Source organism: Cygnus olor, chromosome 4, assembly GCF_009769625.2.
Source record: "Cygnus olor isolate bCygOlo1 chromosome 4, bCygOlo1.pri.v2, whole genome shotgun sequence".
Classification (NCBI taxonomy): domain Eukaryota; kingdom Metazoa; phylum Chordata; class Aves; order Anseriformes; family Anatidae; genus Cygnus; species Cygnus olor.
The window spans coordinates 55443168-55466914 of NC_049172.1; positions in this window are offsets into that span (position 1 = coordinate 55443168).

The window sequence follows — 23747 nt, forward strand, 5'->3', positions numbered from 1 at the left end:
CCTGGGGAGCCAGTTCCAGTGAGTAAATAGACTAGCCTGGAATAATATCCTTGTTGCTTGATTGGAACAAAAGAGCTCTTATATGGAGGGGAGACATCTAACCCCCAAACATATCAAAGATGCTAAGTATGAATTCCACACAAAAACTAAGAGTGTTACAAACATCAGGCTTCCTGAAGTAGGGATTTCAATTCCTCTTGTAGTAGATCAGACCTTTTCAGTAAATCCAACACTGTTTCTAAAACTTTGTTTACAGAGGAAACAAAAAACTATGCTACTTTTTTACACAAGTAACGGTCTTAGAAGAATGATAAATTCAGAGAGAAACTGAAACAGAGAAAAAAAATTGTAAGTCATCAAAAGAAAACATTTTGTGAAACAGCAGGGTAGTGGTCTTTACTGCCACTCAGAAGAGATTCTGTTCTTTCAGGTTAAGTGTTTGGTCCTTGAGAAAAAATTATCTTGACACCTGGTTAGACCATCTGCGCTCTTAGTTCTTTTTCCTTTGTCCTTTTACAATGTCTTTTAATGTCAGCTTGTTGAGTATGAAAATATTACTTTAAAAAACAGTAAAAATATAATAGCTCATATGTCCATAGTCATATGTAGCCTAGCAACCCAGTAAATGTACTACTGCAGTAAGCTAACAGAGGCCACAAGACTTGTCAGGCTTTTTTAGAACTCGTCCTGTCCTATCCAGACCTGTCTTTTTCTATTGAATCATAGCATCATAGCATCATAGATCTTGTTCAGCCTCAGAGCTGAATGCAGTACTCCAGGTGGGGGTCTTAAGAAATCAGAGAAGAGAGGGAGAATCACCTCCCTCGACCATGCTTCTTTGGATCGAGCCTAGGATATGGTTGGCTTTCTGGGCTGCACATTGCTGGCTCATGTTGAGCTTCTTGTGAAGCAACAACACCCCAAGTCCTTCTCCTCAGAGCTGCTTTCAATCCATTCTCCACCCAGCCTATATTTGTGCTTGGGACTGCCTGACCCAGGTGCAGGACCTTGTATCTAACATTTTATTTTAGTTTCAGTGAGTTTAATGAGCTAGCAAATTGTGGGTAAACCCATGATAAAGTGAATGTTTTATGGTCCTATTTTATTGCTTTTCTTAATCTGTTTAAAGTGCTGGTTGGTTGTAACATGCATTCTGATAACATGTCAATAAAGTGAATTATTTTCATCAACTGTATTCACCTCAGCTTGAAAAAGAGTTGTGCCATTTAAAGAAGTCTGTAGGTGCCTGGTGCCTTAAAGAGCGAGGAGTCAACTATCAACTTCGTCTTAGCATCCATTTAGACATATGAATGTCAAATCTGTCATTTTAAACTTCTTGATTTATAGCTTTTATTTCTGTGTATTAGTACTGTTGCTTTTCAGTGGAATTACTTACTAGGGTTAACTTTGTATGACACATTTTATGAATTGAAATTGTTTTTCAACAACCAGTTTTTATTTTAAGTCCAAATCATTCCATAAAACTGGAAGGAATAAAATATAGTCATGTTGTAGGTACAAATTATAACCTATTATTCACTGGTCCTTGCAATAGATTGGCATCTGCTGAAAGTGTTTAACCTTTCATCTCTTGGTTTAGGTTGCAAGCATTTGCCTTACCCGCTCCAGTTCCACCCAAAGAAACCTGAAATAAGATAAAACTGCTGTCACCGAAATGTGTAGAAGATCTTATAACACAGTGGAGGGAAGATCACAGCCAGCATTAAGTGCAGATGGCTTCCAGATTTCAGTCACTTAGGGCAGTCTATTGAAGCTATATAAGGCAGCCCAAGGGATTATGAATCTGGTCTTCTACAAGGAATTTCTACATAACTGTAGATTACATCCCTGTTCTTCTGTTCATTCACATTTACTTCTCTGAAATACCTCTGTGTTTTTCAAAAAGAAGAGTGTCTACAGGGAGACAATCCCCCATCAAAAGGAAGCAAGCATTCTGTGGGCTGTTTACATATGAAAAGAGAGGAAAAAAAAAAGTGATATATCTTTATTCATAATATGAATGGCTTTCATATAAATGATATATTCAGGTTGTTTCTGTGTCTTTGTACATTTGTGGATCTAATATTTTATAAATTAGTACATTTGTAAAAGCTACAAAAGTACTGGTTTGGCTTACACAACTTCTGTTTGAGCACTTTTTTTGTTTCTACGGCTGTATTATGAAATACTTTGAACATACCAGTTTATGCAATCTAGATATTAAAATGTCAAAAATCATCATAAAAACATAATCATTTAAGTAAGGCAGCTTATTTTTTCAGCTACTTTTTAACTGCTTCCTATTTGTACCACTTCAAAGATTAACAGAAATACAACTTTTATATAATAATTTTCAATATGTCTGTCATTATTTCCTCTCAGAAGATTAAAGAACTCCACAAACTGATGCTATTTTTCTATACATACACATACAAAGCTGCCATAGATAATCTCTAGAAAGAACAGTACCTAAAAAAATCTGAGAAAGAATTTATAAACTTAGAAGTAAAAATTTGTATTAGATAAAATTATTTTATATCAAAGATATGCCATTTCTAAATAGTTCTAAAAATGCAGTATTGCAATGTCATCTACTAATCTTATTTAGCAAGGTAAATTACTTAAATCAGAAAAATGTATCTTTATTGTAGGAATTGCAATCTCCTATTTGTGGAACAATGAAATTTGGGTTTCACAAGCTAAAATGTTAAATGCATATTCATAACTGTTTACTTCAGAACACACTGCCAACACACTTATGTTTCTGATGATAAAATTAGAATGTTGTACACAGCATAAAGAAAAGTCTAAGAGATATGACTAGAGTATTGAATTTAGCTGATTGCTACATTCTAATTTTTTAAGCAGCAGGAAATCTTAAATTTCCAGAAAGTATAAGAATTTTACTTAGATTTAAGGAGAAATGTTCTGTGATGTTCTTCATAAAATGTGTGTGTATTTTTTTTTTCCTAAAGGAAAAGAATTAAAAACATTAAGAGATTTACACATCTCACTAGGAGATAAATCTTATTCTGAAAACTGTTTGAAATAACTAAATCTTGCCGTTTCACAAATATTAAAACACATCCAGAAAAGTTTTAGAATGTTACAGCGTAGAACATCTAGCTTCATGTTTGTTAATAAAGTTGATTGGCCTCTTGGTTAATAATGTTGTTGCTCTTATATCACCCTTCAGATGTAACTGCATTGCCTTTTTACCTTCTCATCTCTTCAGCTTCTCTCAGTGTAGATACCACATCATAACAACCATCACAGAAGGAAAAACAAAAACAAAACAAAGCAAAACCCCACAGTGTTCATATGCAGACCTCCTAAATTCCAAACCTGAAGACCTGAAAGTAAATCCTATGCTAATAGAGCCAACTTGAGCACTAGTGTTTTTTTTTTTCTTCCATGTAAAGTTAGCATTTATAAGAGGTCAAAATACCAAAAGACAACTACATTAGCAAGGATCAATTCTTGTTTAGATTGTTCAGAATATAGCAGAAGAGACAGAGCTGAAACAGTGCTGAAAATGGTTTTGCATTCACAAAGAACTGAGGGTCTCAGTACAATTAATAATCCACGTTTTTTCCAAACAGAGTTGTTTCAGGGTCTAAAATTTCTGCTACAAGGACTTACAATAACTTTAGGTGTGTGTCATTATAGTATAATCTCAATTGCTTTTCCTAAGTTCTGTTCACTAAATAATAGAAGATCTTCTTCCATTGTCATTTCTATTAGTCCACCTGACGACAGTGTCTGAAGGTACTCCACAGCTGCTGCCTAGTTGAACAGAATAGATGTCTGAGAATCTAGGTCTCCATTTTTCCACACTGAAATACTGTAGGAGAAAAATTATATATGTATTTTTGTAAGGCATTTTTACATGGATTAAGAAAGTAACACTTGAAATTGCTAAATGACACATTGGTGGTCTTTTTGCCCAGTATGACTTGAGCTTTAGAAATCCTTACCTTTCCATAAAATGAACTGACAACTTAAGTAGTTGTTTTGGTGAATTGTCTCTAGAAAAAATAAAAATAAAAATAAAATCCCAATAACAATCAACAACCAAAAATAATTCAGCACACAAGTGAACAGACAGCAGGGTCTTGGCAATGTTATTCTTCTATTGTCTGTCCTGCCAAATAAATTCAGGCTTGAGGGGTTTTGGATTTGTATCAAATGTTTGGAAATAATCCTGTCCATTTCCTCACTGCATCTGATTTTCCACGTGTTACTAAATAGGGCATAAAATCTGAAAATTCCTCTCTCACAGTGAGATTTGTTAGGGCTTGCAAATTAGAAACGGTGAGAACATGAATGATTTAGTTGCTTCTGAAGGCAATATTGACTGAATCAAAAAGAATATTTAAACACACCTAGTAAAAATGAGTTTCATTTTAAAAGGTTTGATGTTAAGTAGTCATTTTGTGGAAGTAATGTGGAGATCGCTACTAAAATGAAGAACTGATAATATGTTTTTATGTTTAGAAATATTTTTTGTTCGTGAACACAGAGACTCATATAAAGGTCATACCCACAAAAGCAAAGTTACCAAATAGACTTTTTGGGCTACCTCTCACAAATGATAGGGTCTTGAAATATGAGTCTACTGCTTTTGTCTATTACTCCCTCAACATTAAAATGCTGTAAAAGAATGTGTAAATTGAGGCTAGTACAGAATTTGGCAGCCTTTTGGCTAAACAAGACAACTTGTTATTACTGATGTATTTTCATCAATGTTTTATTTTTTTAAGTAAAGTCAAGAGCAACAAACACACGGCAAGAGGAATTGTATTTATTATTTTTATAGAACTAAATAAAATATTATTTCAGGTGAGAACAAAATTTAAATGATGGAAATTATTTTTTTTTCTTATATTCTTCTCTAGACAAGATTGACAGAGTGTCATCCACAAGTATGCTTCCACGCATATATATGAAGGGTTTATTAATACAGGTGCAAATGTGGTGCTCCAGCTAAGATTCTGGAAACCTGTCCAGATGTAGTATTTGTTGCTGACTTTAGAAAGTTACATTCAGCATTTAACAACAAGTCAAAGTCATACAGTTTCTGGGTCACTAAATTATTTTAAAAGGGTTATGGTGCAAGATATTCAGTATCATGGAGCATGAGAACAAAAGAGGAACAGAAGTTTCAGTTGCCAAAAGCAAGTGTAGAAAATGAAATCTTCCCTCATGTGAACAGCAGTATTGTTGGTAACCTGGCAAAGAAGTAAATAGCTTTCCATTTCTGTGAAGGTGCAAAGATGAAGAATAGCTGTTGTTGTATTCCTGTAAAGCAGGATATGAAATATCAAGTGATTATACCAGAGATCAAGATCTTTTACATGCTATGTCACTCAGCCATTAGTGCCAGAGGTGATTATAAACTCCTTGCTAGACAGAAAGATATAAGACTTGAAAAAGGTTTTTGTTGCTGACAGGCAACAAAATATAAATTTTTGAATAATCAAAGTTGGCTTTTTGTTTATTTTTAGTTTTGTTTTTTTAATACTTAAGCTCAACTATTTTCTTGTTATATAAATTTGCAGTCCCCAAATTTACAGTAGCTTAGAGGGCAATGGAATATGTAAAACATCGGAGGAATATAAGGTTTAACCGCTTCCACAGTTCCATGGCAAAGCTAAAACCTTCTTGTCCTTTTTAAAATCATTGGTATTCTATATTTTCCAACTACACTGAGGAGCTTTAGAAAGGAATCATCACTAGAATATCCAGCTTTAGGGGGACCTAAATATTTCTGTCTCTTCTGCAGTGAAGCCTGTATGTTCTTGGTGATCTTTATAAAATAACTTTTCAAAGTAAATGAAACATTTTTTAATTTTTAATGTATTTTTTATTTTTTTACAGTATAGTTCTCTGGTCAGGACATTCAGAATTCAATTCCAATAGCTTCTTCATAGTCAATTATAAATATAAATATATATAATGAGACCCAAGGCTATCATAATATAGATAATTTAGAAGCTATATAAACAAATCCCTTAAACTTTGTTATTCCTGTTTGTTTTCAAGATCTGAAGTTTTTCTTAAGTTTCTTAGTACAAATATCTCTGTTCAATACATTCATTCTTGAAAGAAATAAAACCAAAATCTTTTGCATTATAACAGTGCTGTCTCCTATAAAGCTTAGGCAGATTTTTTTTTCCATGTGATTTTAAGCAATCTAAGAAACTGTAGCATAGATTTAGTTCATGTCATTGCTGTTAGCTTTTAATTTAAGATTGCTTGTCTTGCCAGCAGTGTAAAAGGCAAATGATGAATTGGCTATGATGTCATACAGAACTAATGTCAATTCAGCTGAAATGTTTAATTAATATAGTACATAAACATAAAGTTTATCTGCCACTGCAGTTCTGACCTTCCAATTGCAGGTATAGGTGGACAACTTAAGGAATAGTAACGCACAATCCAGAAGGATATTTGTATCCTTGACGTGACAATACAGTCATAAGTGTAATTGAAATATATGCTCCTTTTGGCAGATACCTAATTTTGATGGTGTAGGAGAATGAATGATGTGACATTTTGCTCATTTTCCTCAGCTGTAGCTTGTACAGTTTCTTAAGAGTAAATGACCTTACAGTATTGTATAATATAGTCTTGACCCTGACTGTTATGGCAGCTTAAAGTGTAAACATGCAGTCAGCAAAACAGCACTACTGAAAGTTGGATATAATTTACAGTGGGACAAAGTCAACTGAAAGTTTCAATGGCAGTGCCTGATGGCCTTGAAGTTGTTCTAAGTCTATATCATAATAGGTTCAGTTAAAACCAGAAATTTTGTCTCTGGATGGAAGTTTATTAAAAGACACAAAATACCAAATTCATTTATATTTTCTACCCTGTTACTGTGAAGGCAAAAACTTGTCAATAAACACAAAAATTTACATTTATTTTCTTATATATTAACAAAGCTATCTTGGTGGTGATTCATATTGTCAAATTATGTAAAATCTAGACTATGTTGATTGTGTTCTAATGATCTTCTTCCTCCATCTACGCACTGGACATACAAGTGTTTATGTGCAAATGCTCATCATATCTCTTAATACATATTTTAACTTTTTGTTGTTGTTGTTGAAAATGCTCATAGAATTTCCTTCTGGATAATTCACATTTACATACATTTCATAAAAATTACATTTTTTTTTTTTTTTTCCCAAAAGGCATTATATTGTACCATAGAGCATACAAGGTTTGAGTTTTCATGAATGCCATCTACTTTCCTCCATTTTTCAGTGGATGGTTAGCTACATATCCATAATCTAGATGTCTTATGCTTACTAAATCCCATTTGTGGTGGGTTTTCCTTGTCTAACAGCCGAACTTCCACCCAGCCACTTGCTGACTTCGTCAGTAAGATGGGGGATAGAAACAACAGGAACAAAAAGTTCATGGGTTGTGGTAAAGACTGGAAGATCAATTCCAAATTACCATTGTGGCTAAAACAGACTTGACATGGGGAATATTAATTTATTGGCAATTAAAATAGATATTTAATAACTGAGTCAAGTAGTAGGAAACACAAAGGCAAACACCAAAACAGCGCATTCTTCCCCCCTTCCCAAGCTCAACTTCACTCTTGACTCCTTACCCCCAGTCCCAAGCAGTGCAGGGTATGGAGGATTGGGAGGGTTTTGGCCAGCATATACCAGTTTCAGTTTGCCACTCCTTCTTCCTCACACATTTCCTCTGCAGGTTCTCCATAGGCTGTAGTTCCTTTGCCAATATCCATCTGCTCCATTGTGGGGTCCTTCACAGGCTGCAGTGTGGATATCTGCTGTGGTGCCAGGCACCTCCCTCGCCTCTCACCTTGGTGTTCCATCTGCTGTTTCTCACTCTTTCTTTTCCCAAATTCCTCTCTCTATCTGGTGTTTTCTGAACTTTTAAAAACCTGTTTTCATACAGGTTGGTTGATGGCCTTGGTCCTGCAATGACTGTTGTGTAGCCACCCAGAACTGTCCGGAATTGGCTATGTCAGAAATGTGGTAGCCCCTGGCCTCTTCTCACTGAGGCCACCCCTGTGGCCCTCTCTGCTCTCAGCACCCTGGCACATATTCTCAATACGCTGTTTTGGATTACTAAGTGTACAATTAAATGCTCAAAATGTTTACACTTCTACCCAATGTGTGATTCAATAAGCAATCTCAGAGGACAGTTATACCGTTAAGCATTACAGATGATACTGGAAAAAGGTGATGAAATTTCCTTATAGATAGCATTCGTACATGAGAAACACTAGTACAAGACTGAAAAGCTATGAAATTAATATATTCCTTCTATTTAAATCTACAGAAGTCCTTACTGTCTGTAACATGGAAAAGTGTCTTAGCTGAAAGCCTATATGGTCTTAAAGCCTATTACAGGTCATCTGATTTCAGTCTGATTTGATGAAGGTGGAGTTTTAAAATAACCCTTGCTGCCAGGATTCTTTTTGAGTATATTACTTAACAAAGTAGACTTTTGGTTTAATTTTCTGTTCACTGTGTTTTACTTAATCTAGAATTAGGACTTCAGCTTCTTTGGATAACTTAAAAATCTATTATCAAAATAAATTGACATCTTAAAAATGGGCATTATGAAGATAGAATAAAAAGGCCCTTTTTGACACTGGTGCATTACTTATTTCCTTAGCAACAACCTGCATAACTATTGCTTCTTTAAAAAGGCATTAATTCTAAAACAAAAGTTCCATAAGCTCCTTTCAAATACTCCTCTGGAAAACAAACAAACAAACAAAACAAAAACAAATAATAATTAATTTAGTTGGTTATCTAATTTAAAATAATAAATAGTCAACATGCTCCTAAAATCCATATTTTCCTGGTATTACAGTGAAATATATATTTTTGCATGACCTTAATATTTATCAGAATATCTACCAACATAAGATGACAAGACTAGTAAAGACCATCAGTCATTGTTACCCACTGTCACTATATGTGCTCTAGAATGATGGAGTGCACAATACAGAATTGCTTTTTTTTTTTTTTTTTTTCCTTCCTGATGTGTAGCAACCATAATGAACTACCACGGAGAATTTTTCAGTCTGCCTTCCTGGAAGTTGTGTTTTGGTAGAGAGGCTTAATTTTGCACAGAGACAGCTACAGCATTTGATGCTTGACAACAGTAGTTTGCAAAAATACGATTTCCTCAAACTAGCAAGCATTTTTACCTATTGCCATGTTTTCCCTTAACATATTCCCAACATTTGGAAAAAGATTCCTGTTTTTCTCCTGTATTCAGAATACGAAGCAAATGTAGAATCACTTGAAACACTGGCAAGAAAATGCTGATTCTTGCCAATTGCAAAGTGACTTTCAGGAAAATGTGTATTTATACAATTAATTTTCTGTGTTAACTATCTTCTCACTGTAGAATCCTGTCTATTAGAACAATTCTATTAGAATTACCTGTCTATTAGAACATTTGAATAAGGTAAGAATAAATTAAAAAATGTAACATTTTAGCTACTCAATTTTAGTCTTCTAGCATATAGAAGACTTACCCTTTCCCATTTCCATTAATTTCAAGTATAACTTGAAGTAAATCTCTAGACAGGGATTTCTATTTTGACCTTTGAATACTTTTTGGCAATCTTGAAATCATTTCAAAGGAAAATATACGTGATTTTGAGTGCTGTGTCTTTCCCCTAATTTATAATATAAATATTACTTAAGGTGTATTTCACAACAAAAAAAAATAATATTCCTCAGTAATTAATTTATGTAACAAAAGCAGACTTATAAGTGAGAACAACATTCTAGGCAAAAAAAATGTTTTATACTTGGTAAACACAGGAATATGTGGATCTCTATTGTGAAAAAATAAAAAAGAATAATCTCATTTTTATTGCTAATATATATAGAGAAGTTATTACTTCTCTTTAGTATATTTCCTTTTGGAATATTCTTTCTCATCTCAATATTCATTCATAAATGAGGAGCTTTGTAATGACACACACACACAAAAAAAAAACTTAAGCCATATCAAATACTCAGAAAAGTTCCTCAAAATGTATTAGTGGATTTTGTGTACCTGTTCGTACAAAATAAATAAATAAATAATAAAATAATAAAATAAATATAATAATAATGCTTAGTAATAAAATAACAAGCCATTTTATTGTCCAGAACAGCTGATTAAGTCAGTATGTATAATTATGTTTTGAATATCTCCAAAGAAGGAGCCTCCACAGCCTCTCTGGGCAGCCTGTTCCAGTGCTCTGTCACCTAAACTGTAAAGAAGTTCTTCCTCACACGGAGACGAAGCCTCCTGTGGTGCAATTTATACCCATTACCCCTTGTCTTACCATTGGCCACCACTGAGAAGAGTTTTGCCCCATCCTCTTTACATTGTCCCCTCAGGTATTTTTAGAGGTTGATAAGATCCCCTCTCAATAGCCTAGTAGTAATTATTAGTAAATACAAACCAGTAGCAAATGCTTATATTTGGGCAATCAAATCAAACCCAAAACGCAATGCTAGGTTCAGACTTGTATTTACTGGAGGGTAAGAACTGGTAGGAAGAGAAGAGAATGGGAAGGATGAACAAAAAGGAACACAAGCATTAGAATCCTAAACATTTTCTCTCCATGTTTAGAACATTTATCTGTTGTACTGTGGTTACCCCATGGATTTTTAGCATTGTTTATATTAATGGATTTAATATTCAGCATTTTTAAAATCTAGGCATGCAAAAGGCAAAGGTTTTGTTGTTTTAATTAATTTACCAAGTTCTTTTCAACATTAAAAAGAATCTGATTTCATATTAATAAATAAAAATCTAAAGCTTTAAATGAGGTTGTAAAATCAGTGCAGAACTTCAAATACATTTAGTCCTTTTTAATTATTATCATTGCAAAACACTTGTTATCGACTTACTTGTCAAATGTCTTGAGCCACTTGAAATATTTGACCTGCTCTTCTTAGCATGCTCAATAAATGTGGGTTTTTTTTGTTGTTGTGTTTCTCTTTGCTTGCACTTTTTTTGTGAGGAAGGAGAGGATTGGGTAGGATCGTTTGTTTCTTTCTTTTTTTGAACAGCAAGCCTGCTAGGCAAATGGAAGAAAGCTTCAAAGCTGTAATTTTTATAATGGCTGTTTGCTTGAGCTTGCTATAGCAAACACAGCTTACTTTAGTTGTACTAGATAAATCGCTGTGGGAAAAAGCTACTCTGGTTCTTAGATTTTATATCAGCTAAGTTGTCCCCTTTGGTGTTTTAATTTAATGAAAGTAGTTAATTGATGCAGAAATAGCCTGACAAGGTTCAGGCAGCATTATTATTTGGAGTGTCTGAGGCAAACCTGAAGTATGATTTCTCTAACTTCCTAGTATAACATGAACTTGATTATAAACCTGATCTGCTGGGACAGAACACAGCCATCATATTCTTCTAGTGTTCATTAGTTTGGTTTGCGTCTTCATTATTTTGGTTTGCGTCTTCTTGAGGCCTTCCCAGAAGTGCAAGTCTCTAAATTACAGTCCCGATCTTGACACTGTAATGCATGTTAGCAGAAACTTCTGCATGCACAGTGGCAATCTGAAGTCAACAGAGGTCTGTAACAGTTTGGAGATACTCCTATGTGACCTGCTTCATGGTATTAGCAGCCAAAGTCTAAAATGCTTACATTTATTTGAGAAAAAATGCTTTTTCATCATTCCATGCATTTTCATCCTAATTCCTCTACTGTTCTTTGTCTTCCTTTATTTATTTATTTATTTATTTTTATTAAACTATTTCATATGCTTTTTTTTTAGGATTTCTGTAGTTCCCACCCTATAGAGTGGGAACCCTTACAGGTCAGTTCCTACCCTGGCTAACTGCATATCTATAATTATCATGTAATTGAATCCGCTCTTCAGTACAGTTTATCTGACATTTTTTGCCTGAAATTAAATTATGAGCTAGAATCCGGAGAATTGAACAAACACCAGTACAGTAAGAATTGCTCCACTGTTCTTTCTGAACTGAAAAACATAATCATTGTGCTCTAACAGGAAAACTACTTGCTCAAACATAACCTGAATCAGGATGTTTCAGTTTATTGAATCTAAACTTATTCTACGTTTGAGTGACCTAATGGCCTAGTGCATAATTATGCAGGCATGTATAAAACAGCCTAAGTGAAGTCTAGTCTGACTTCCACAGATTACAATTTTATATTCATTCCTTTTCCATGCCTGTTTAAAACAACCATTTAAAAATAGCTTTGATAATGTGTAAGTCGGTTGTTTTCCAATATTATCAGTTCTAAATTGATTTAGGAGGTTTCTTGCATAATGTTTAGAACTGAGGTTCTTTGGAGAATCCTGACTGACTTGTACTTGACAGAGAAGCTTCTCTGACAGCACTACATTAAAGTCATTATACAGGGAAAAATAAATATTACTATTTTGGAATGCAGACATTTATTACTTTAGAAATATTCTCATTTTTCAAGCATTATTTATCATGATAATGTCATGATAGTCATAATAGTTCACATGTGGTCATTAAACAGGTTTTCGGAGGATGATGCAAAGCAGAACAAAAAGTTTTTAAAATGCAGAAATAGAATGCTTATAAATTCCTTATTTCAGGGGTGACCAATGGCAAAATGTTGATACAAGGTAAGAGCATAAATAACAGCAGCAGACTGTAGTGCTGCACTCATCCTGTGAGTGTGAATACAGTTAAGGAGGAAAGTGGAAGCAGCATCAAAGTGAGAGAAAGAAAGTGATGCAAATAAAGTGTATACTGCTTCCTCAGTTCTGTAAATTACAGGCTCATCTGGAGGAAGGGAAAAGATCCATTGCAGTCTCTAAGGGTTTAAGTTTCTGTACTTTCAAGGAAAAAAAATATATATATATATAAAATAAACATAAGAAAATATCCACCTTTCTTTTTTAAAAGTCATTACACTTACATTTCCAATTTCCTTTTACTCTTTTGAAATATCTAAATAAACAAAAACCATACAAATATAAAATAATAAAGAATATAACAAATATGATATTTTGTTTTCAAGTGGGCTTTGCTACATATCACCTGCACTGAAGCAATTAGTATATTAGGGATTATTCTGGCATTAGAAAAATGCTATTATTGAATTCCTTCTGTATTTCCCACAAGAATTAGGGGATTTTTTGGCTATAGAAAAAGTATGAGAGTATTACACTGTAGATCAGTAGTTAGAGAACTTCCACAGAAAGGAGTAGACTTGGATTCAAGACCCTGCCTCAATCTCTCTCTCTGCTTTATCCATTATTAAGAACTGATAGTCTTCAAGATTTTGCTTTTGCATTTGGGAACTGTGGTGTTTTTACTCAGCTGGGCAGCTGAGCTCCACCACAATCGCTGTCTCACTCAACTCCTTCCTCACTTCCTTCTCAAAGGAAAAGGAGAAAATACGATGAAAAGGGTTCAAGGTTTGAGATAAGGACAGGGAGATCACTCTACAGTCATTGTCATGGGCAAAACAGACTCAGTGTAGGGAGATTAATGTAATTTATTGCCTATTACTAACAATCTAGAGTAATGAGAAACTAAAAATAAACTAAAAAACAAACTAAAAACACTTTCCCCCCATCCACCCTCTTCTACGCCCTCCACCCAAGTGGTGCAGGGGAACAGGGAAATGAGGGCTGCAGTCAGTCCCTAACACTGTCTCTGCTGCTCCTTCATGGTCACTTTCTGCTCCTGCTCCACGTGGGGTCCCTCCCATGGGATTCCATCCTTCCTGAACTGATCCTGCTTGGGCTTCCCACAAGCAGCAGCTCTTCAAGAACTGGAGCAAACCGCTCCAACCTCGGTCTCCCCACAGGTGGCAGCTCCCCCCCGGACCCCCTGCTCCTGCGTGGGCTCCTCTCCACGGGCTGCAGCTCCAGCCCAGGGCCTGCTCCTGCAGGTGCTCTCCATGGGCCGCGGCCTCCTCCAGGCCACACCCACCTGCTCCACCAGGGGCTCCTCCACAGGCTGCAGCGTGGAGATCTGCTCAGCTGTGGGACCCATGGGCTGCAGGTGGACAGCCTGTTCCACCAGGGGCCTCTGCACAGGCCACAGGGGAACTTCTGCTCCATGCCTGGAGCTGCCCTCCTGCCCTCCTTCTGCACTGACCTTGGGGTCCGCAGGGCTGGTTCTCTCCCATTTTCTCACTCATCTCTCTCCCAGCTGCTGTTGCACAGCAGTTTTTTTCCTTTCTTAAATCCACTCTTCCAGAGGACCAACCACTGTCACTCACTGGCTCGGCTCTGGCCAGCGGCGGGTCCCTTTGGAGCCGTCTAGAACTCACTCTGATCTGACAAGGGGCAGCCTCTTCTTACAGAGGTCAGCCCTGCAGCCCCCGCTACCAAAACCTTGTCACGTAAACCCAACACAGGAACCAAGCATCCAGGTTATTTTTTCTGTGGACCTGTTTGTTCCAAAGGCTCCCCTTAGCCATTACTGAACAGACTTCAGTGGTGTTTGCTTGGGAAAAGACGAAATCAAAAATTCTCTCAAAAGAAAAAAATCTTTGAGAATTTTACAGAAAGTAATATTTTCCTATTAGTTAAGATCTTTTTGCATAATGAAGTTATTTGCATTAACTGTAGAACTACAATAGCATTTATTTTTGCATCAAAAACTGGAAGATTTTCATCCTTTTTCATTTAACAATAAATGCAAGAGTTATTTTTCTGCTTGGTTTTGGATTTCAGTTGGGATTTTAAAATGCAGTTTTTTATTGTGTGTGTGTACATTTGAGTTCATCCGTCTATAAACAGATACACAGTGAAGGAACTGGTGTCTCAAAATAAATTTCCTTATTAAACACATGCTGTGCAAGCTAGTGTAGTGATAATACCAATGTTCAGAACACAGCTATAAAGTCAATGCTACAGATTGCAGCACACTATATGTATCCTTCAAATACATACACTGCTATCCTATCTCATTGTGAATATCAAAGTTTAACGTCATAATTTGTCCATGAGGACACAAAAAGTTTGCAGAAAAACATTTTAATTTTCGAAGAAAGACAAAAACAACAAAACAGGAAGCGGCCACATTGTAGACAATTGGAGACTTAGATTTACAACTGCCTTGTAAATTATTCTTGCTGTTTTCTTGAGTAAAAGGATGGGGAAAAAAGAATACATTCAAAATATTCAGTAAGTTTATCTGTAGCACTGATTGAAATAAGAATATATTTTCTACAACTCTGGTCCTTGTAGAAGTAGGTGATACCATGACCTTCCTCCAGTGATGTTAATACACTCAGTTTTTTTTTTTTAAACTACAAATAGACTAATGCTTTTTAAAGGGGGAAAAAAATAATAATAAAAAAAAAAGACTTTATAATTTCACATAGGTTAAAAAGAAAGAAGGTCATTTTTTTTCATAATTATTGACAACTCAGTTGTTCAAATGAGCAATATGGATGAGATGCAGATGCTATATGTTATAAATTTACAGCTCAAAAAATACTGAAGTGTCAGTGGCTTGAAAATAATATTATAATAAAAGTAAGTACATATTGCTTACTTTTGCCACTGGTTATCCAAAACAGTATATGAGGAATCTAAAGCAGTTTGGATTATGAAAGGCTTATTTGTTTAGCACTGATAAGTACTTCCAAATTATCTGCTCTGTCAGAATTAATGACCCATATTGCAGTATGACAGAGTAGGTAGCACTTATAAAATATAATTACAAATTGTAAGTAAGCAAATATTCCCTTTAGCAGATACTTTCTTAAGGCAATGTTAAACCTTGCTTTATATACATTACAGGTGGAACATGGCAGTAATCAAACTGAGATCAAAGTTAAAATTAGACCAATAAATTTGATGTTCAAATAAATAAAATAGATCAGCTTAAGAAGTTTTGTCATCAGAGGGCAACATCATTAAAGTATCTTAAGATCAATGTTGGTTACTATTTCGATTAATAAGGTTGAAAAAGCAAAGTGAAATTATTCAAGCTGGCAACAATTACATTTTAGCTTGGATTAAGAAAACTTTTCCCTATGAGTGTGAGGTCCAGATTTCTACCAATATCTCATTGCTGTGTTCTTCATCCCTCCTCCACAGTAACACAAAATATTTCTGTGAGCTTAATGAAAGTGGTGTGAAATTAGGCAGATGGAACACTTTAATGATAAATTAGGATTAACTTTTGAGACAATACATTAAAATCACTATTGCAAAAGTACATTACTGAAATGGGGAAAAAGAAAAAGCTTCCCTCCAATAAATAGAATTAGGAGTGACAGACAAGCGGAGATTTGTCAGAAACTTGAAACACCTATGCATCTCAGGTTATGGGCAAGGAGGGCTGTACTTGCTGATGGTTCAAGTCTTTTTTCTTTTTTTTTTTTTTTTTTTTTTGCTTTACCATTCTTAAACTAATGATTTCTCATTCACTCTTCTGGTAGACAGCTTTGTATTTTTAACGATAAGGCTAAATGTCAAAAAGATAAGGTCAATCCAAGTGTTCTAAAAATCATCTGGTTTGGTCCTCAGAATTAGTAGCCTTTGACCTTTGGCTAAGTCACTAGAAGAACTTCATTCTTACATATTTAGAAAGTAAGTTATCTGTAGGAAACATGATTTTGACTACTTAAATCTGTTTACATCTGCCGTTTTGTTACTGCTGCTTATTTGTCACTCATTCAGTAATACACAGAGCATAATATATATGATGAATCCCAAAAAATAATGTTAAAGAAGAGAAAAAATACATTTTTTCTAAAGTTTTCTGGTAAGAATTCTGTAGACTTTTCAAAACTGATTAGCTTGCATGTGACCACTTCCAGATTGTTGCACATCATGAGGACCCATAGCACAAGTGCTTAAAAAGAAGAAGTTAGGTTACTATAAGGCTACTAAGTTATTTCACTAGCACATCTGCTTCTTAAGAACTCATTCTGTCCAAGTGTTTCCTCATATTATCTTTTCCCAGACATCAAAATCTTTGATTTACTGAGTTTTTGAGCCTGTGCAAGTAGGAAGGGACAGAAGCAAGAATTTTTTTAAGGGATTCAGTTACAAATTTTTTTTTTGATATTTTTTTTTTTGAGAGATTCTGTGGCTAGAGGACTATTACTGCACTGTAACAGTATTACAGTTTCAGAATTGTCAGCTGACTGCTGGATTTTAATGTATGTAGTTCAGATGTCCTCGTTTCATAAATGGCAAAGATAGTTTGCAGGGGATTGCAGCCTCTGTACCTCACCAGGTGTTTGATTATTGTAAAAGGTTTAAGAGGCTGTAATAAATAACATTCATTTTACACATTTTGGTATGTGTATGTGTGCCAGTAGGCCACCTGATAAAAAATGAAAGATGCCTAGTTGATGAACACAATTCATCCTCTTTTGAGGATTCACAGAGGATTTGCAGTGAATCCTGAAGACAGTTTTGGGGCATTTTATCCTTTATTCATTAATGATATAATTAACTCGATACTCAAACACAGAAGATGGTATCTGATCTGACAAAGCAGTCCTGGCTTAATTAAAATGATCTACTTTAGTATGATGACAATCAAAACTATCCTAGATAAATTAAAGATAAATAATCCTTTCCTGGGAAGAAGGATGAGAAGATTTGGATTAGAAAATAAAATCTGGATCATCCCTGAAAGAAGCTGATGGCAAGATTGTGTGTTTAATGAGGAAGTTATCTTTGAATAGTGCAATCTAAAACAGGATCTGCACCAAGACAGAATGTCTGATGAAGTAAGAAAAGAATCCACAGCAAGTCATCAAATTATTGGGAAGGAAATTTGGCTGTATGTGAATTCCTTTCATTTTTCATTTTTCTTTCAAAACCACTTCTGATAATGCTGTTTGTTTCACAAGTAGCAAATTTTAACATGCATTTTACCTTCTCTTGGTTCAAGTCAATGGTAATTTTTAATAATTGGCAGGTCTCAAGGCATTATAATGTAACAGCGTAATAGATATAAAATGTGAGTACTGCTGTGCATTACCTAGAGCCCTGATTTCCCAGCACATTCTCCACAGGGTGTGTTTCAACAGAACTGTGAGGGCCACTTGAAAGCAGCAGAAGTACTTTCCAGTAAACAATGAGTATTAGAAAGTAGTTAATATGTGTGTGAACCTAAGGCAAAGAAATTTGTAAAAGGCTTTTTGGCAATCTGTGAGCTATTGGCATTAATTCCCTTTCATTATAGTGTCTTAATCACTAAAGTCTGTAAACAGTGGTAGCACCCACTTCAGCCAATATATAAGGTCATGTAAGGAAAAATCACCTCAGGATGCAAGTTCATGACTGTTAGCTAGCATGTGTTTTTCATCAGATTTAAGAAAACAAAACAAAACAAAACAACCTACATTACTTGTGAAGCTCAGACTAGGCTGAACTTCGTGCTCATCATTGCTATAATAAATGATTAAAAGTAAATTCTTTAACAGCTGATGGGAATAAACAGTAACATATGTTTAAAGGGCCTTTCTTTTTAGTAAGCTTTCATACAATAGAAACTCTAGAACAATCATTTGTTTTTATGTTTCTGATTCTGGTTTTGTTTTCTGTTGTTTTGCTATAGTACTTACTATAACTAAGAAGTGTTGAATATTCCTCATATCACTTCATTCTTAGGAATCCTTTATTAAGCCCATTTCTTTTCTTTGCAGCTGCTTGTTATTCTTTGAAGTTACATTTCCTCAGGCTCTTCAATACTTTCTATTGACTCTTCTCACTTTAATTTAATTACTTTTTCTTTTTCTGAGACTTTAAAGAAATGAAAAGTATTCTCCGTATATAGAGGCTGTACCAAATTATATTTCTTGCTTGACCTTTAAATATTAAAAGATGAGCAAAAGTATCTTGAAATATACTTAAACATTGGATCTGATTTTTTTTTTTTTAAGACATTAAAAATGTATATTCTTTTTGAAGTTAGGTTTCTGTTGCATGCAGAAGCTATGAATAAAATCAATAGTAAACAGCAGATTTAGTCATAATATAATATAACAAAGGGGAATACTTGTATATAGTCCCTGAAAGTGAAACAAAATGAGGGGGAGGACTTAAAAATTGCTTAGAGATAATACAGGAATTCTCTAGTGGTCCTTCTTCAGAAAAGAAACTACAAATCAGTCAAAATTTTGATTCTCATAAGGACAATGAAGCAAAAGGGTTTCATTTTGGTATCTTTTGCAATGGGGCACATTGTTAGGACTCAGATAAAAGTTGAAAATAGTTGTGAAATTCCGGTGTGATAGAATAAAAAAAAAAATGTAGACCCCATTTAAAAAGCAAATTTTCTGTTCTTCATAATCATTCAGTAGACAGCAGTCCAATTATACTCTCATACAAGTAAAATAGTTTGTTTAAATCTCTCCTATTAACTTCATGTACTTTAGGGTGAGGGGGACATCATTTATATAGGAAGACACTAAATATTTAGAAAAGTATGCATTATTTTTAGTAAAATCTAAAGTTTCGGCAAGATATGGGATTAGAAATATGGCAACAGATAATGTTCTGATTAGGCAAGCAAACATAAAATTACTCTTATTCTTATCTTTCCTTTATTTGAAACACTCAGCAATTTTAACCATGAATTAATGATTTATCTCCCTTGAAAATTTTTCCAAAGGTCCACAGGTGTACATTTACATGGCTGACACCTAAAAGGTTGTTGTACCTGCACTGCTCCCTCAGTAATGATTCTTATAATTTTGATCTTCTGTTCCTAACAAAATAATTTTAAAAATAATTTTTGTGCAGCTATTGTAAGTCTATAGTGCCATTTTAAATGTCTCCTGACCACTGCTGAAGAAAGATGGATCTCAGGTGGATCTTATCAATGTGTACAAATACCCAAAGGGAGTGTGCAAAAAAGACCAGCAAAGCAGAAAAAAAGACCAGCAAAAAAAAAAGACCAGCAAAGGGTGCAAAAAGGACCAGCAAGGCCCAGTGGTGCCCAGTGCCAAGACGAGAGGCAGTGGACACAAGCTGGAACGTGAGTTTTTGTCTGAGCATCGGGAAGCACTTCTTTACTGTGTGAGTGACAGAGCACTGCCCAGAGAGGTTGTGGAGATCTTCAAAAGCCATCTGAATATGGTCCTGGGCAACCTGCTCTTGTGTCCCTGCTTAAGCAGAGGGTTGGACCAGATGGACTCCAGAGGTCTCTGCCAACCTCAACTATTCTGTGATTCTGTGATCTGTGATCTGCCCCATACAGATGTTTCAGACAACATAAGAAATCTAAAATGCTTAGGTTAGGCAATTGAATCACTCCCCAAATTGTTCCAGTACTGACATTTGGCTGAATTTGAACTCTGAACAGGAGATTATTCTCATGGAAAGAAGAAAGCATATTAGCAAATGACATTCATATTAACATTGCTCATTTAGATTCCCAACTGAAGGATACTGACACATCCCTTATTCAAAGTAAGATCTCCCTCATAACTAACAACTTAAGAACTTACTGACTGCCTTTATGAACTCAATCATTTATATCCTTGAAAATTCTTATTCTGCTGACACCTAAATTTTAAGCCATAAAACGTTTGTAAAATAGTACAAGTATCAAATGTTCTACTCAGCTAATATCTGCTTCTTGCTGATAGCTGAACTGCTTTCTTTTTAAAGTCATAGACATCCTTGAAAACTATGGTTGTGCACACATAACTCTTTGTTTCTTCAGAACTTTTAGGGGATTAGTTATAGAAAAGTGTTTAGAAGGTTGTGTTTATTAAAAATTCATAAACATCTATTATTGTGGCTTACTTCCTGTATTGCAGATGTTGATCCCAAATACATTCATTGTATTCAATATGTTCATTGACTGCCAGTTAATTTTACGTCATTAAAAAGTCAATAAGCTGCTTGAATTCTGATTTGGTGTAGCCTACATGAACTGAGTATTTTTGTCTGCAACAGTATCTAGCACATATGCTATTTATCTAATTCAAAACTGGCTGAAATGGGAATCTCAAATTCCTTAGTCCATATTTTCAATTTCATTGTTAAGATCCACATGTTTAACTTGTGCCTGCAAAATGCACTATTCAGAAAAGCACTTCAGGAGTGCTATGTACATCAGTATTAAAAAACTGATATCTATATGCTTTTAATCTTTGAACTTGTGCTGTTTGGAGACTAGGATAATTGCTCTACAAAGTCTGCTTTTGTTGTAAGAACTTCTGTCTCAGTAAAATCACAGTTTATTTCCTGTTTGGGCTATACTGATACACAGCTGATGTGCAGCTACCAAGAGCACCTTTAATCTTTTACTTATTTTTCATATTAAAAAAAAAAAGCAAATAAACAAACAAACAAAGCCTATACCAAAATCTATTCCAAAATCTATTAACATTTATGTTCTACTTAGGAAGTTTCAATTTGCCAAGTAAAAATAAACCAAATTAATTCAGTCACGAGTTTTATTTCAGACAGAAATTCTGATGACTTACTGTTTTCAGAAAGTTATCACAGATACTCATTGTGTAGGAGTTTAATTTGTAAGAGTTTAATTCATAAGTTTGTAATTATTATCTGGAGCTGGATTTTTCAGACAGGCTCTGTAAAGCAAAAAGATGTCAGTTCACCCCAGAATAGCTATCTCAATTTCAAAAGATAAGTGCTCTACCAAGCTTCAGACTTCTTTTGCGTTGTTGTCTTGTTAATAGAACACTTTATTTGAAGACAGTGTATTTAACTGTAAATTCAAATGTGAAATTCCAATAAGGAATATGAAATGTCAACAATTAATCGTGAAATTTCCAAAATACAGAAAGCCTGAGTTCAATTCTTGCCTCATTTGGCTGAAGCCTGGTGTATCATATTCTCTGAGGAAAAGCTATTGTCTGTTTTATTCCTCTTACCTTCTATAAAGAATGTAAAGTCCACCTTAGATGTCCCTTCCCTTCCCTTCCCTTCCCTTCCCTTCCCTTCCCTTCCCTTCCCTTCCCTTCCCTTCCCTTCCCTTCCCTTCCCTTCCCTTCCCTTCCCTTCCCTTCCCTTCCCTTCCCTTCCCTTCCCTTCCCTTCCCTTCCCTTCCCTTCCCTTCCCTTCCCTTCCCTTCCCTTCCCTCCTTCCCTCCTTCCCTTCCTCCCTCCCTCCCTCCTTCCTTCCTTCCTTCCTTCCTTCCCTTCCCTTCCCTTCCCTTCCCTTCCTTCTTCTTCCCAGCATTGCTTTCCATTTCCCGTTCTCTTTCTTTTCCTCATTCTGAGTTTCCCATGATTCTTTTGACCATTTATGAGTTCACGACTCAGAAACAGTTTATGAGTTTGACACTCAGAAATAGTGGATACAACTTTCTGTAGATCAACTTTTTAAGTGCTAAAGTTTTTTATTCTAACTTTCCTCTTAATTTTCCTTTTTGCAGAAAGGAAATATTTTTATATTTGACATGCTTTAAAAATTGTATCTTCCATTTTTGTACGTCTGTAAGTATATGCGCATTAGTGTGAATACATAGATAATCACTATGTCAAAGAGCTGATATAGTTTATTCACTCAATGAACCCTACAAGAGATTCTCTTTTCCTGTACAAGTCCCCTTTCATTCATTCAATTTCCCTAGTTATGCCTTTCATGACACTGTTCTATGTTGTTCCTCATACTGACAGTTACCTTTATGTATTCTTGTAGATCATAACTTCAGGTATATAATTAACCTCAATACAGTTCATTGCACTAGTGGATGAACAACATCATCTCTTTTTCTCCTTCCCCACAAAGAAAAAAAAAAAAAAAAAAAAAAAGTAGACCATACAGTATTCTGTTTTGTATACTGTTATTTCACAATTCCAGAATGATTGACTTCAGTTATATGTTTACATTACATAAGTACATTTTCCCTATGTACAATAGACCCTCTGCTATTCCCTCTACTCTGTATCTGTTGAGAATGAACATGATCATTCATCAGGTTAAGTTATGCCAATACCTTTGTTTTCATTCACACTAATTTTCTTTTGTACACAGTCCCTTCTTCTGAGAATGGGCAGATCATTTTCGATTTGCATTGTTGCTTTTGATTTCACACATTAAAATACTGTGCGAGTGTTTCCCTTGTCTCTATTACAGCTTTACAGTACTGACAATCATTTCTCAGTGTGAATTGAAGACACCCTTTCAACATACATGCACCCCCTCAACCCCCTCAACATGGTGTTAATATATTTAAAATAACCATGCTGTTTGCACGGTCCAGATATATAGTCAAAAAAGATGGACACACTCTTCAGGTATTTTCAAAGCACTGTTTTATGTTTAAAAAAAGTCTTAAAAGTCATGTAAGTTTTTATAAAGAGTTTTTTGTTTGTTTTTTTTTTTCATGGTAGTTTGCATCTAAGTTCCATGTTGTTTGTAGAAATCTTTTCACAACATTTCTCCTAACATTTGCAATATTAATTTATATTAATATGTAAATATGAGGCTTTCCTTTTAGAAAAAAGATTACCAACAATTATTTTCCTTGTAGGTTTATATCTTACTGATTCTGCATATATTAGAACATATATTATCAAACATGCCAAAATACCAAGCACAAGGCAGAGATGTAAACAAATTGTTCCATTGTTTTAGTATTTTAAAATATTTTAAGATGTCCTGTGCCGTTTAATTATTTCCTGTGGAGGATTTTAATATCAGAAGACTGCATATTTCTCAGATCAGTTTACTTCATCTCAAAGGAGACAATTGTACTAGATAAAGCACAAGTATATAGTTTCTGGCCTCTAAACTTCATCTTTGACCATCAGTAGA